At 42.5% G+C, this 14,206-nt stretch overlaps 1 protein-coding gene across 3 annotated transcripts in view; it reads left to right on the top strand.

The window, feature by feature from the left end:
* Positions 1–1,799: 1,799 nt before the first annotated feature.
* The window catches only part of CDON (cell adhesion associated, oncogene regulated), a 101,660-nt gene continuing 89,253 nt past the window's right edge, over positions 1,800–14,206 (top strand). For 2 of the 3 annotated variants that reach the window (XM_042905687.1, XM_042905685.1), the window contains exon 1: positions 1,800–2,015. The gene's annotated coding sequence lies outside the window, so the exon portion shown is untranslated. Of the gene's footprint in view, positions 2,016–5,291; positions 5,369–14,206 lie in introns of those variants that run through there. The other variant, XM_042905686.1, reaches the window with a different exon arrangement.

Here is a 14,206-nt window from a genome sequence, read left to right as displayed (position 1 = left end):
TAACGAGTGTCACAAGAAATCTGCAAGACTTCCATTCTATTCAGACAGAACTCTCTCAGTGTTTATAAGATTTATATGCTGAATGAAAAATCATTTACTATACCTTAAGTTAATAACATACCGATTTGTGACTTGAAGTAAAACATGGGACAATGGAACACAAACTAGAGTCACAGCTTCTTTTTTGCCTCCTATCCTGACTTTCATAGGATCGAATGCTTTCACAAAGATCTTGGACATAGCAAAAGCAGAAAGTTAAACTGTTTGAACCCTACCACTTTCAAAGCATTTCTTTGTGAAATTCAAGTAAGAAGGTAAGGGAGACTGGCATATTTCTCCTGAAATTCACTATTGAATGTTGTGTGTGTGTGTGTGTGTGTGTGTGTTCAGAGATTTTGTTTTATTTATTTATTTTTATGTTTATTTTTGAGAGAGAGCATGAGTGACAGAGTGTGAGTAGGGGAGGGGCAGAGAGAGGAGACACAGAATCAAAAGCAGGCTCCAGGCTCTGGGCTGTCAGCACAGAGCCAGGCGCAGGGCTTGAACCCATTAACCGCGATCATGACATCCTGACCTGAGCCAAAGCTGGACGCTTGACAGACTGAGCCACCTAGGCACCCCTAAAGATTTTAAGTAATCTCTACACCCACGCAACATGCGCTCAAACCCACAACCTGGAGATCAAGAGACTCACTCTACCAACTGAGCCAGCCAGTCATCCCAGTACTGAATGTTTTTGAACTTTCACTAGACTCCTTTGTAGTTAAACTATTAACAAGTAATGACAGTGGTTAAAAAAAAAAAAAGAACTGCTAGTAATAGAAGTCACAGCTCTCAAATGCCCAGTGAATGTCAGGTGCTTTTCACCAAGTATCATACTTAGGCTTCACAACAACCTTTAAATAGAATTTATTTTTCCCTTTTTCATGTTTAACAACTTAAGTTCAGTGAGATCAAATAACTCGAGGCAGGTCCAAAGGACGAGGTGGGAAGACTCTGGGACCAAAGACCAGGATAGTTTCACCAGGTGACACTGAGCCTCTCCTAGTCTCTTGAGTTTTGCTACCTGCTTGCGTGTATATGAATGCACGGCGGGATGCAGCTGCTTAAGAAAGGACGCACAGAAAGTGCTGAAAAGGCTCAGGAGCCTTAAGCGGCGGGAAGCTGGAATCCGAAGGCAGAGCCCAGGTAGGAGCCAAAAGAAGGGTTGGACTCACTGCCTCCACACACAACTTAGGTGAAGGAGCGAGGGGCGGGACCTGGGCGGGCAAACAGGGGAGCGTGGAGACCATTTGTGGACAGGCCAGAAATGCCGCCTCTCCCGGGGAAGCAAGGTGAGGGGAAAGTGAGTGCAGGCATCTTGGAGTCTCCGTGAGTTGCTGAGGCCTCTCAGCCTCACTGTCCTAAACCAAAGCAGAGACCGTACTCAACTTTCCTGGGGACGCTTTCCCGTAGAGCAAGCAGGAAGGGGACGAGGAGAAGCTCCTGGACGGAGCGCCCCCCCCCCCTCACCGCAGATTGGTACGGCCCATCCCCCCGCCGCTGATCTGGCAGGCTGCGCGCGCACCCTCCGGCAGGGCGCGGGCCGGCGGGGCGCTGCGGCCTCTGCGGCCCGGTTCCCTCCTCCCGCTCCTCGCGTGCTGCTCGCTGGCCCCGAGCCCGCCGGTTACGCGCCCGCGCGCCTGAGCGGAGAGGAGCGCGGCCGCGGGGACGCGCCCCGGTGGCTCCGCCCCTCCCCAGCTCCCCTCCCCTGAGTCCCGGGTGCCCGGCTCGCGCGGCTCGGTGCGAGGAGAGCGGGGACCCCGCGCTAGCCAGCCCGCCCGCCCCTGCGTCCCCGCCCCGGCGTGCGAGGCGCCGCGCCCTCCTGCTGCCCTGCTCTGTGCATGGAGGGGCCCGTTCGGATCGCAGCCGCCGCCGCCGTAGCCGCCGCCAGCGCGCGGGGGATGACCTGGGGGCGGTTTTCGGAGCCGGCTGCCGCGCAGGAGGTCCGGGGACTGAGTCTGCCCCGCTGAGAGGTGCGGGGGTGGGCCCGCCGCAGGATCGGAGGGAGGGGTGGTCCGGGGACCCCGGGCTTGGGGGCCACGCGGCTTGGGAGCGGGAGGTCCGCGGGAGGGCAGGTCGGTGCGCCCCGCAAGGCGTGGGGATCCCGGACTGCGTGCGGGTTCTGGGGAGGGCAGCTGACGGATGCCCGCCGGGGAGCTGCGACGTTCCGCGTCCTCGGGGACGCTGAGCCACCTCGTGGGAGGAGGCGGGGTGAGGTGTCAGTAACACGATTAAATCTCTTTGACAATGATCCGCTGGGGCAGGTGAGCTCCAGCGTAGCCGGGAGTCAGGGGCGCCAGCACGTTTTCCCAAGGGAGCGGAGCGGGGTCCCTCGCCTCTCTCAACCTCCATCCCGCAGAGCCCCCGCGAGAGACAGTGATTTATGTGTAGGGAGAAGCAAGAGAAATTTCCTGCACAATGTATCTTTCTCTTGCCTTCCCAGGCTCAGTGACTTCCCAGCCCCAGGGAGTGTATTTTTCCTTCTTCTCTGTAAAGCTTTCTGTGGATTGCATTATCATTTGCTAAATACATTACAGCTCGCTATTTATCTCGGTCTGCAGCTTCCAGACCTTTGTTGCTTTCTCTCCACATCTAGGGATTTCAGTAATAAATCACTGAGGGGGATAGATAGACTCCCTTGCCCTTGCCTTCATTGTTCTCCCTAACCCCACCAAATCAGGTGGAAGGCTCTCCAAAAGGAGTTCTTCTCCAGAATGCCTGCCTTTCCTGGTGAGGACTACAGAGGGTGGCAGGTGCCTTAAGGGCCGGCTGCTTTCCACTTTAGATCTAGAATTTAGAGAACATCATAACAGAAAGTCAGCCTCTGTGTCCTAAATCAAACACCTTGAGAAACAGAAAGTTGAACTGAAAGCTAACATGAGATTATTCTCAGGCCAGTGGCCAGCAAAAATGAAAGAGGCCAATTCTGTTTCCATGCCTCACTGGTACCATTGCCCTCAGACTCCCAGCTAACACCTGGTGTCCCTAAAGGGCAGTGTCACAGAGGGACAAGGTGGGAGGGGACCTGGGAAATAAATGGGTTTTTTCTCAGTGTAATTCTAAGCATTTTATTACATTTTACAGCTCATTTTTTGAAAAGGAGTCTATTTTAGCTGAAAATGGGAGGGGGAATGTAGTTCAACTTTTTAGGACAAGATGAAAGAAAAAAATTCTGGAAATTTTAAATTAGTGCTTAACTAGAAAGCATTCTTAGGAACCCAGAGAGGCACCAAATACTGTAGTTTCTGTTATACACATGTTGAAATAAACTGCCTCATACTTTAAGTTATATGAGAAGGATGGAGAAAACCTGTTTCATTTTGTAAAGACGTGCCCTGGGTGTGTGCTTGGCAGTGGGTAGAGCAGAAACATTTATATTTCTATAAAAAACACACAAGTGTATATTGTTTAACTTTCATGCAAAAACTCGGATATAGTATTTGGAAATCTGTCTTTGTTTGAATAGTTTAGTCAACCAGGAAAATCAGTTACTAGAAGTGCTGTGCTATTGTTTGTGTAGTAACTCACTTGGGATGCTTTGATTGATTGCTATGGTTCTCATCAACCTCCTCTTCTGTGGAAAGTACTTAAACAGCTCTGACTCTCAAGCCGGGAAGTACAAAGAACCCTTAGGACTTGGAACATACTGATCTAGCTTGTGTAGGTTGGCTTCTAAAATCAGTCTTATCCTTTGCCTTCTTTGCAAGTAAGGAATTAAGTTCACTTCAAGATAGGATTCCCCCGCCCCCTGTCAGCAAGGTATATATCGATGGAGGCTTTGTGTGGAAACTTTTGTCATAGGGCTTTGCTCTAAAGCGGTCAGGTAAAATTTGTTGACCAGGTCTTCTGCTTTTCTCTTTTCCGCTTTGCCCTTATGCTCTCATAACTTTCTAGACGATTTCATTTATGGGTTTGTCAAAATATAAGTTGAAGTAAAAGTTTTCTTCTCTAGGAAGGTTTCTTTTGCAAAAACTTAGACTAAAAACTGGTGATTGTGTCCAAGTGTATCCTGGGAAAATGATTTCAGGAATTAAACATTATCTTAGGGAAATTAGACTGGGATAGGAACTTAAAAATAACTAATTGAAAAATTGGTTGTTTATAACATGTAATTACATTAGCTATGGCCTTGTAATTAGCATTTGTACTTTGCAGAAGGAAAAATAAGACAACACATCACAAGAGCAGAGGAGTTGTCTCCAAGGTAGTCTTTCTTTAAGATATATGGTCTTACTACTTAATAGGAACTAATTAGATTAGAAAGAGAATTTGGAGTCTGGTTGCTAAATAGATTGCTTTGAAGGACTTGATTTTATGGTGATTTTCAGTTAGTGTTTTTTTTTTCCCAAGAAGTTTTGTTAATTGGATTAGATAATGTTTTATTGTTTTTATTCAGGATTTTATATTGTATGTAAATATCCTATTTATAAACATTTCACTTATACATTTTTGTCGTGTATATGGTATTAATTCACTTTTAAGAGGCTGACAAGGAGGGCTTTGATTCTTCTCAATTAAACTTCAAAGATGGTATATGGAATATACTTAATGTCACTTTAAAAATATTGGATTACAATTAAGTGAAAAACTGGTTTGTTGGTTTTTTTTTTTTAATCCTTCAAGTTTTCCGTCATTGTTTGTGCTCTTTCCCCCATTGTCAGGCTTAAAACATACAGTATCATTGTCATCTGTCCCCTGAATAATGGTCCTGAGGTGATATTATTAATGTGGCTTTTTAAAATCAAACTAATTATACTTGCCTAAAAGAGCCACATGTGTGTGTGATTCTAGCTGCCTGGTGCCTTTTGAGAGCCCTGGAGACAAGCTAGTGAATAGAGCTGAAAATTCATTCTGTATTTGATTAAATGGAACAGACTCGCTGCTCCTTACCCCAGCAGGGGCTATGAGATCTCTTGATCCCCGAAGCGGCTCCAAGACCCTGGGAATAACATTAGCGAGCACCTGAGGAATTTCTGCCCTGCAGTGCCTTTTGTGTGTGTGTGTGTGTGTGTGTGTGTGTGTGTGTGTGTGTGTGTGTGTAGAGGGATTGGAGCTGAGTGGTGATGGGGCGGTGGAAGGAGGGGGTGGAGAGAGGCTACATTAGAAGACTCCATATGTTAGCAGATCTAAAATCAAGGCATGACTTAACAGCTTATCTTATAAGAGAAAACAGCCCAACCCGAAGGCAGATTGCTAGTCAGGACTCTCTTACGAGCAGGACTGTGGTGATGTGTTTTTAGCACTGAACTGAACGCCACTGTTAAGTACAAAAAGTCACTTCTCTGCTCTCCCTCTGAAGCACAAGCGTCTACACGTTGAAGACTTGGTAAGTTTTCTCTGAATGATCTTTTGATAAATATATAAAATTGTGTTACAGTTTGGTCTTGCTGGTAAGGGCTGATGTATTGTTCTAATAACTTTTTAAACTGAGGGCAAAATCAGACTTTTATGTGAAGCACATTGCTTTGCAGAGATGAAATGCTTGTTTGAATAGGCATATTTCACTTTTCTCTTTTGTTTTTATACGATTTCATTGCATTCTTGTTACATTATTGAAGGATTTAAATTCATTTAGGGTATATGTCTCTTTCCTGGTGTCTTATTGAGAGGTCTGATCTTTAGTATTTTTTAAGGCATTGCTTTGCAGACTTTGCTTGCAGCCACAAGTAAATGAAAATATATCTACCAAAAACATTCTATAAAGTCTTTGGAGCAAAATTTTTGAGAAACATGAGTGTGTCCTCCTCCCCAGCCACCCGCCCCCGCAGCTGCCCCAAATAATTTTTGGATACAAACATTTTTCAGGATATTTGCGCAGTTTGTTTCTTGTGTACTTTTCCAGGAAGGGCAGTTCTGAATCTTGGATAGTATCATTAATCAATTTCCATATTCCAAGAAGAGTTAAAAATGAATTTGAATTCTGGTGCTAGTTTTCCACTGATGCAGAACTCAGTAGTGTATTTGCTGGGCAATTTGATATATTTTGTTCCTGATTATAATCCTGTTGTGTGTCACCGTTCTCTCCATCCTATTACCATGTAGTCTTCTCCCAAATTCTCACAATACTGAGTGTTGGGAAAATAAAGAAGCCTTTTAGAGACTGTGTTTAATTTTTTCTCACCTTAATCCTAGCACGACCAAATTGAAAGGACCCTTGCATGCATTGGGGTCGACACTGCAAGTTAGCATTGTGCCAGTCTTGGTTCACAGGTTTTTAGTGGCTTTTGCTGTGTGATATATTTTGATGGCCAGAGATCATAAAAAACTACCCCTAAAGCACATTTTGTTCTGCCGAATTGGTAGTATTGGTCGGAATGTGAATCGGGACTTCAGTTCTTGAGAGCCAGAATGATGTGCCTTTCAATCATAGGATTAAGGGACAGTGAAGTTCCTTGTACCTTACGTCAGAGGGTAAAGAAATATACAGGTTATATGACTGAGCGTAGAAATATTCTGCTTACCGTTTTGTTGCTTGGAACTGTGTGGTTGACTTTATTTTTATATTACCCTGCTACAAACAGCCTTCAAAAGTTGATCTACAAAGCTTGCTTTTCAGCTACCTATTCTTGTTAGATACTCGCTCACCTTTTTTTATTTGGGGAAGTGAGCTTGACCGAAGTCTTGGTTTCCTCATCTGTAAAATGGGGATAACAATAGTATCTCTTACCGCGGTTGTGGGGATTACATGGGATAATGAAAGTAAATCGCTTGGAATATGCTAAAACTGTAACACGTGAGTGTTAGCTCCTATTACTTTTACTTAACTCCTTCTGTACATATTACTCTGATCCAGAGTTGGTTTAAGGACTAACATAGTAAGGAATTCTCAGAAGTTAGTAATCGTATGGGTACATGCAAGAGCTATAGATGTAATGTGCTCTTAATTTTGCAGTTGAACTGAAAGGTGCTTGGAAACAATGTTGCATTTTCCCTAGTTGATTGTGTAATATAAAAATGCACATGAGCGTGCAGTTAATGTACACTAAGTGCACAGCTGGATGAAGTTTTACATATGCACATATGGGTGGCAACTATTACCCAGATCAAGATCTAGAATATTTCTTTCACCTGGAAGTTCTCCTGGTGCCCCTTCCCAGACAACCCTGCCACCCCCATCAGGCAGCCACTGTTGCGCCTCATCTGACCATAGATTAGTTTTGCCTGTTCTCCAGCTATACTCGTAAAAGTGGATTCCTATGGCATGTACTCTTTTGTATGTGGTTTCTTGCACTGCTCATAAGGTCTGTGAGATTCATCCATGTTATTGTGTATGGTAGTAATTTGTGCTTTTTAAATTGTTACTTAAAGTTTTTGTGTGTTTTGAAATTGGTAGTAGTTCATTTTATCGGCACATTGGATATGTGGTCACTGGGAAAAAAGAAAAGGACACTTCTTCTCACATTATTTGAAAATCGGATCCTAGTGGCTAGCTTGAAAATTTACCATGACCTTATTTTTGTACATAAATATTAAAATGGGGTTGAATAGTTGCTCTCAGTCATAATTACATAAACCAAACCTGTTGTTAACTGTCCTTCTGTGTGTGTGTGTGTTTAGAAGGGAAGGAAGAGTGCCCCAAAACAGAGAAGAAGGATCATCTAAGGTAGCTTATATCTTTTCGTGCTTAGGATTTAATGCCATAATCAATACTTAGACACGTACAGAAGAGAGCACCAGCTAGCACTAGCATGAGAGTCTTAGAAGAAAACAAAATAACGTAATATTCTTTTGAAAACAAAAATACACCAAAAATGGAAGAAAGTGGAGTAGGATGTGATGCTACAGAAAAATTTTGAAGAACAGGGCTGCTTGCTTCAAGAAGAAGACTTTTGGCTACTAACCTGATGTGCTAAATAAAATTTATTTCAAAAAACAGTGAAACAAGAATGCAAGATGATGTTGATGAATTAGAAGGTTCTTTGTTTGTTTGTTCCTTTTGAGGGGGTTGTGGTTGAGGTAAATGGTTTATTATATTTCTGTCCTTGGAAATGTTGATGAAGGATTTTCTGGGTGTCCTGCTGGAACACAAGCCACTTTTCTCCTTAGGAGACATTGTATTCTTCAGCTTTTGTAATTTCATTAAGTCTTATTGCTTCATAGTCCTTGATGCAAGGTCGTTCTTGGCATACAGCCACGTGCACGGATGGCTTCCCCCGGATCCCAGAGGGGCAAGCTGACCCCCTTTCCTTCTTAAATCAGACCCCGGGTGGCCCAGATTTCGAGGGGATGGGGGTTGAAATAGTGATAAATGATTCATCTTCTGCCCTGTATGGGGTACTCAAAAGATGCAGATTTTGTTTCAAAAGAAGGGAGAACTGTCTGTCAAATAGAGCTGCCTCATGATAGAGAATGCTCTTTTGAGGGGACACGAGACCCTGATGACTGGACATTTGCTAAAGACACTGGGGAAGGGATCTCTTCCTTGGGTGAGAGATTGACCTACACGACCTCTGAGAGCCTTGCAGTAGTGAGACTCCATGAAATGGGCTTTTACTACGTAGTGATTCTACATAACCAATACATGCATGATTTTGGAGGGAGAAAAATGTGTCAAAAATGTCCAAACAGCCGCTGTGTCCATACATTTTCTCAAACCAACACGAGTTTAAAGTTGAGGACTGCCTCAGCTTGCTGGCTTTGTTCACTTTAAATGTAATTCTTCGTTTATATCACTAACAACTAAATGTCAGCTACTCTTTTCTGTCTTTCTTACATAAAGAGAAAATAGAAACTTCCCAGTATTCTATGTGGCCAGCATCAGCAGTGATAATACTTTCCAAGTATAGTATTTGCTCCCTCTTGATGTAGGTACACATCTGAGAAGTTTCTTGAGGCCATCTGCTGGCCCAGGTGTATTTCTTCACTCTTACAACAGGTGTACTGTAAAAATGAATAAATATACATCTTCTCTCTCTGCCTTCTCTCCTCCACCCTACTTTTCTGTACTTGAATTTCGAGGGAGAGAAATCACTCATCCTGGGGGGAGAAAGTGACTTACCCAAGCGAAAAAACTATATCTGGGATATTTTCTGAGGCCCATAGTTACTTAATCTAACCATGTACATATCTTGTATCTGTAAATATATGTTAACTCGTGTTAATAATTGATACTTAACAATGGCTGAAGGTAATGTACAATCCTGAATCACTGAAATAATCTTTATTTTGTAAGCAGAAAAGTATAGTATACTGAGTTTACTGAGCTTTTACTATTTTGTGTTCATGCACATATATAAATAAACCCTCCGTTGCCTCCCTGTAACCTATAAGCAGGTCTGCTCTGTTACCATTACCTTTTACCCCTCCAGCCGCCTTTCCAAAATGGGAGAGGGGTGAGAGGAGATTTCGAATGTGTGACCAAAAAACCCAACTTTTGGTCTTCTGCTGAAACTGCTTCTGGGTCGCCTCCCTATCTCCAGTGGGGGTTTTGCCCCCACTCCAAATCATCCATTTTTCTCCGTGTTACCAGAGTAGCAATCTTGCTAAAACATAAAGCCGATCATGTGACTGCTCTCCTTAAAATCGAATTCTCCGGAGACCCTGAATCGCTCACTTCTTAAGGCCCAGGTCTTCAGTGGGGTGTACAGGTGCTCTACCTACTGGATGCTGCTGTCGTCTGTAGCTACTTTGAATCACTTGAATGTCCCTTGCTTTCGGTCTTGCAGGCTGGGAACTCTGTCTCTCCTTTGCCTGATACTGTATCATCATTGTTTACATGTCTGCTCATCCTCGTCTTTCTCCTTAAGGACAGATGATGTGCTGTCCCCTCTATGTGTGATCATCCCTCTCACCCCCTTCCTCGCCCTATGCCTAACGAGTACTATATACCCAAATGGCTGAATGTATCCGAGTGTTAACCACAGTGCTTCTGAAGTGTCACTGTGCTTTTGGATTTCTTGGGGGCTGTTTTTTTTTTTTTTCTTTTAATTTTTTTTAAATGCTTATTTATTATTTTTGAGGGAGAGATAGAGTATGAATTGGGGAGGGGCAGAGAGCGAGGGAGACGCAGAATCTGAAGCAGGCTCCAGGCTCTGAGCTGTCAGCACAGAGCCCAACTTGGGGCTTGAACTCACGGACCCCGAGATGATGACCTGAGCCAAACTCAGTTGCTTAACTGACAGCCACCCAGGTGGCCCTCTTGGGGGCTGTTTAAAATGATTTAATGAGTCCGGGGTGAATCCCAAGATTCTCCCTTTGTAGCGAGTTTCCAAATGGTGTTGATGATGTTGCCTGGACCCTACTGAGTAGCAAGATGCTAAACTGTCCTCTCTAGACCCATGTGTGATTTCAACATACAGTCTGCTTTTAAAAATCCAGTGAAAGTGGTGCCTGGGCGGCTCAGTCGGTTCAGCTCAGGTCACGATCTCACGGTTCATGGGTTCGAGCCCCGCGTCGAACTCTGTGCTGCCAGCTCAGAGCCTGGAGCCTGCTTCGGATTAGTGTCTCCCTCTCTCTCTGCCCCTCTCCCCCACTTGCACTCTGTCTCTCTGCCTCTCTCTCTCTCTTTCTCAAGAATAAATAAACATTAAAAAAGTTAAAAAAAAATCCAGTTAAAGTCTGATTCTTCATGTCAAATTCAGGTAGACCACAGCTTCAAATAATGAAGATTAAAGAACGCTTTAGACAAAGAAAAAAAAAAAGTTAAATGTCTCATTATTGGAATGTTTGCATGATATTTTAACAGTTTTTTTTTTTCAATTTTTGAATTTTTTAGTGTTAAAAAATTTAAATGGATGAATTTTTAAAACGATTATATATATTTAAAATGTGTATTTTTCTTCTGTGCAACATTTGGTGTCTGGAGAGGTGATACCAAGTTTTGTCTGGTTTTAAAATACTCACTATCGCAGGTGTTCTCTCGGATATATAGGTACTAAAAAGTGCAATTCTGGCTTCTGTCTCTTGCCAGGGAAATGCCTGGCAGTTATTGGCTTAATGAGTAATTGTACACACGGCCTGCTTGGAGGTAAATTTGGCAAGGGGGACAGATGTTTAATGGATAAAATACTACTTTATCAGGCCATGAAATTACTGTAGTGACATCAGAACTTGGCAGCCTCTTTTATTCCAATAAAAACAAAAATAGCATCGTAAGCTAGGGAGAAGACATTTTTCTTGTCCATTTATTTTGGCTTATTTTCATGGTTTTGGCCTCAGGGTGTGTGTATAGCAAAATAACAACACAGTGAGTAACAGGCAAGAAGAATTAGGGAGTGAACATAGTTTCAGTTGAAACGGCCATGCTGTTTATCATTCACCTCTGTTTCAATAATTTAAACTGTTCCTCTCAGTTTGGTGACTAGGAGAGTAGGAGGGGTGGGTATGAGGAACCCTCATCCATAAAGTGGAGTTAAACTTCATTATTTGGCTTGATATTATATAGCTCACGATGTCTTGACAAAACCTGACAATTGGCTTATGAAAATAGTCACGTGAGGGTAAATGTCTGGGTGTGATTACAAATGCGACAGTACAGTTTTGTAGAAAAGGTGCCATTTAATTCTTTTTATAAACACTGGTAAAATAACATCGTGTTGCCAGTCAATTCAATTTGATTGAGTATAGTGTTTCCTCCCGCCCGTTTTCCCCTGTTCACTCTCGTTGTGAAATTAGATTTTTGGATTGTTACCATGACCTAGCGACCCCTCATATACCAGGATTTCAGTTTTGTGTCCAGGCATCTGAATAGCAGGTCAGTAGATCCTGGGACCACTCAATACTGAGAAGATACTTTTATTGTTCTTGATAGATTGTTAAACTCCTGAACAGAACCATACTAAAGTCTAACTATTCCATTCTGTCCATGATTTACTTTGTGGGTTCGTCTTACTGTGATCACCTTTTTAAACAAGCTCATTTTATTTCTTTCATCAAATCTTGGATGTTCATCCAAAGTGGAATTACAAGTTTAGTTTTATAGTAAGGACTCTATAGTTCTGATGGGGTAAAGTATATTTCAAACTGTATTCTAAATAGATATTTCTGCTTAAGATGTATTTCCAAGTCCTATTATAATCTGATTAGGATGGTTCTGATCTCTTTATCCGTTTGTTTGATTTCTATTTATTGATGATTAGGCATATTTTCTTTATTTATGGTCAAATCCATTTTGAGATTAAAACACATCAGAACTCTACCTTGAATTTCTAATTTCAATCTCTACTGATCATGTTTTAGATTATTTTGTGTTTGAGTTGGGCTATGACTGTAGACCTATATAGGTCTTTCACATAATTTTCTTCTTACACTTCTTACATTTTGGAGCTAAGGTTTTTAAATCCCGTGGCTAACAAAAACCAATTTGAGTCATTATAAGATGGGTTGTTAACTGTGGTCTCCTATTAGGCTAGCAAACACAGTTGTCATTATTTGTTATTTCTCTTTTGTGTTTGAGGATGCATTTTAAAAGAGCTATTGTCGTAGTGGTTAGGTCTTAAAGTAATTTCACATTTGTTACTATGACAGCAGCCACAGTGGGGTTTTTAATCATACAATGCAGCTCGTGCAGAGATTGATATCAGCATTTTGTGGCATCAAATAAATTTTAGCCCAGGGATTTGACTACATACATCTTACTGTTGTCAGTAGGGGTCTTGTAGCCAGCTCCCAAAGTGGGTTTCTAAATGTGAAACTTCCAAGCCCTGGCTGTATCCCATTCCGCGGGAAAATAACAAATCGTTTTAAAGAGAAATTGTCAGTGTTTTACTTATTTTGGGATTTCTCTTTGAGATAGGAGATTATCAGGGAAAAAAGATGAGGAAATGATTAACCCTGCAGGACAAAGATCAGATTCAGTGTTTTCTTAGCTGGCTGCGCATACATACAGAATACTTAATTAGTTGTGGTCACAGATGTCAGCTGGTCGTGGAATCAAATCAGCAGGCACCCCCTATCGAACTCCCATGGCCCTTCAACAACCAAGAAAGAGAAACTGAGTTTTCGGTTTTATCTTTCTGCAATGCAGGCTTCCTACCACCCCCGCCTCCCGCCCCCTTCATGTGAAATGCGAGTTTTCTGGATAAAAAAAAATCCTTTCGCTTGATATTTGGTACACAAAGGAAGTCCCCGTTTGCTTTGTGGAAGTTCTTTCTAATTCACTGAGAAATGCTAACCTCTTCTGTATCTGATTTACCTGGAGCGGATGTAAACTCTGGCAGTTTAACAACAGGTGACGAAGGAGTGACTGTATTGCTTTTGCAGACCAGGACTCTTGTCTGTCTGGTGTGCTGCAGCCTGGGAAAGGGAAGTGCTGTCCTGTGTGGGGTTGCAGTGGAGAACCACATCACCCGCCTTGCTCACTTAGCGCCTTGTGAAGTGTTCCAGCGATGACGACTCCTGCCTTGCGATTCTTTTTATTCCAGACGCAGAATGATCTCCTCTTTCTGATGGCGGTGTGTGTTTGTTTTTCTGCTTAAATGTACGAAACAGTAAAATTGTCATGAGAGTGGAAACCATGAGGACAATACGTGATTGAGCATTAGGATCGTGTTTATGAGAGTTTTCATGTAGTTGAAAGTTAGATCTTTAACATCTCTCTAATGCTGGGAAAGGAGGTTCTTTGAAACTGTAGTCATTCTTCTAAAGCTTAAATTAGATTATAATTGCACATTTGTCTGTGCTTAGGAAGAGAATAAAATACTTCTACGTTTTGTTTTGTTTTGTTTTCTCTTTGACATTTCTTTGACATTTCTAAACCACAGACTCTGCATTCTGGATTCTGTTGACTTCACGGAAGATATGGAAGTGAATTTTGCCTAAGATAAAATTGATTCCCTGGTGTCTTGTAGTTTTGAACTCTTTCCTCTACAGAGGTTACTTTATTTTTATTTCTAGCCACAGGGATCCTTGCTTTCTAGCACATTTCTTTAAAGCAGGCGCTTGGAAATTTCTCTAACAGAATGTCCCAGCTGAAATGAAGTTTGGAAGCCCTTTCCAATTCTATGTAAAATCAGGAAAATAGCAAAGGAGCTTTTTTTTTTTTTTTAATTTTTTTTTTAACGTTTTATTTATTTTTGAGACAGGGAGAGACAGAGCATGAATGGGGGAGGGTCAGAGAGAGGGAGACACAGAATCTGAAACAGGCTCCAGGCTCTGAGCTGTCAGCACAGAGCCCGACGTGGGGCTCGAACTCACGGACCGCGAGATCATGACCTGAGCCGAAGTC

The sequence above is a fragment of the Panthera leo genome, chromosome D1 (assembly GCF_018350215.1).
Source record: "Panthera leo isolate Ple1 chromosome D1, P.leo_Ple1_pat1.1, whole genome shotgun sequence".
NCBI lineage: Eukaryota > Metazoa > Chordata > Mammalia > Carnivora > Felidae > Panthera > Panthera leo.
Note: the sequence above shows the minus strand (reverse complement) of the source record. Positions and strands in the feature narration are given on the sequence as shown.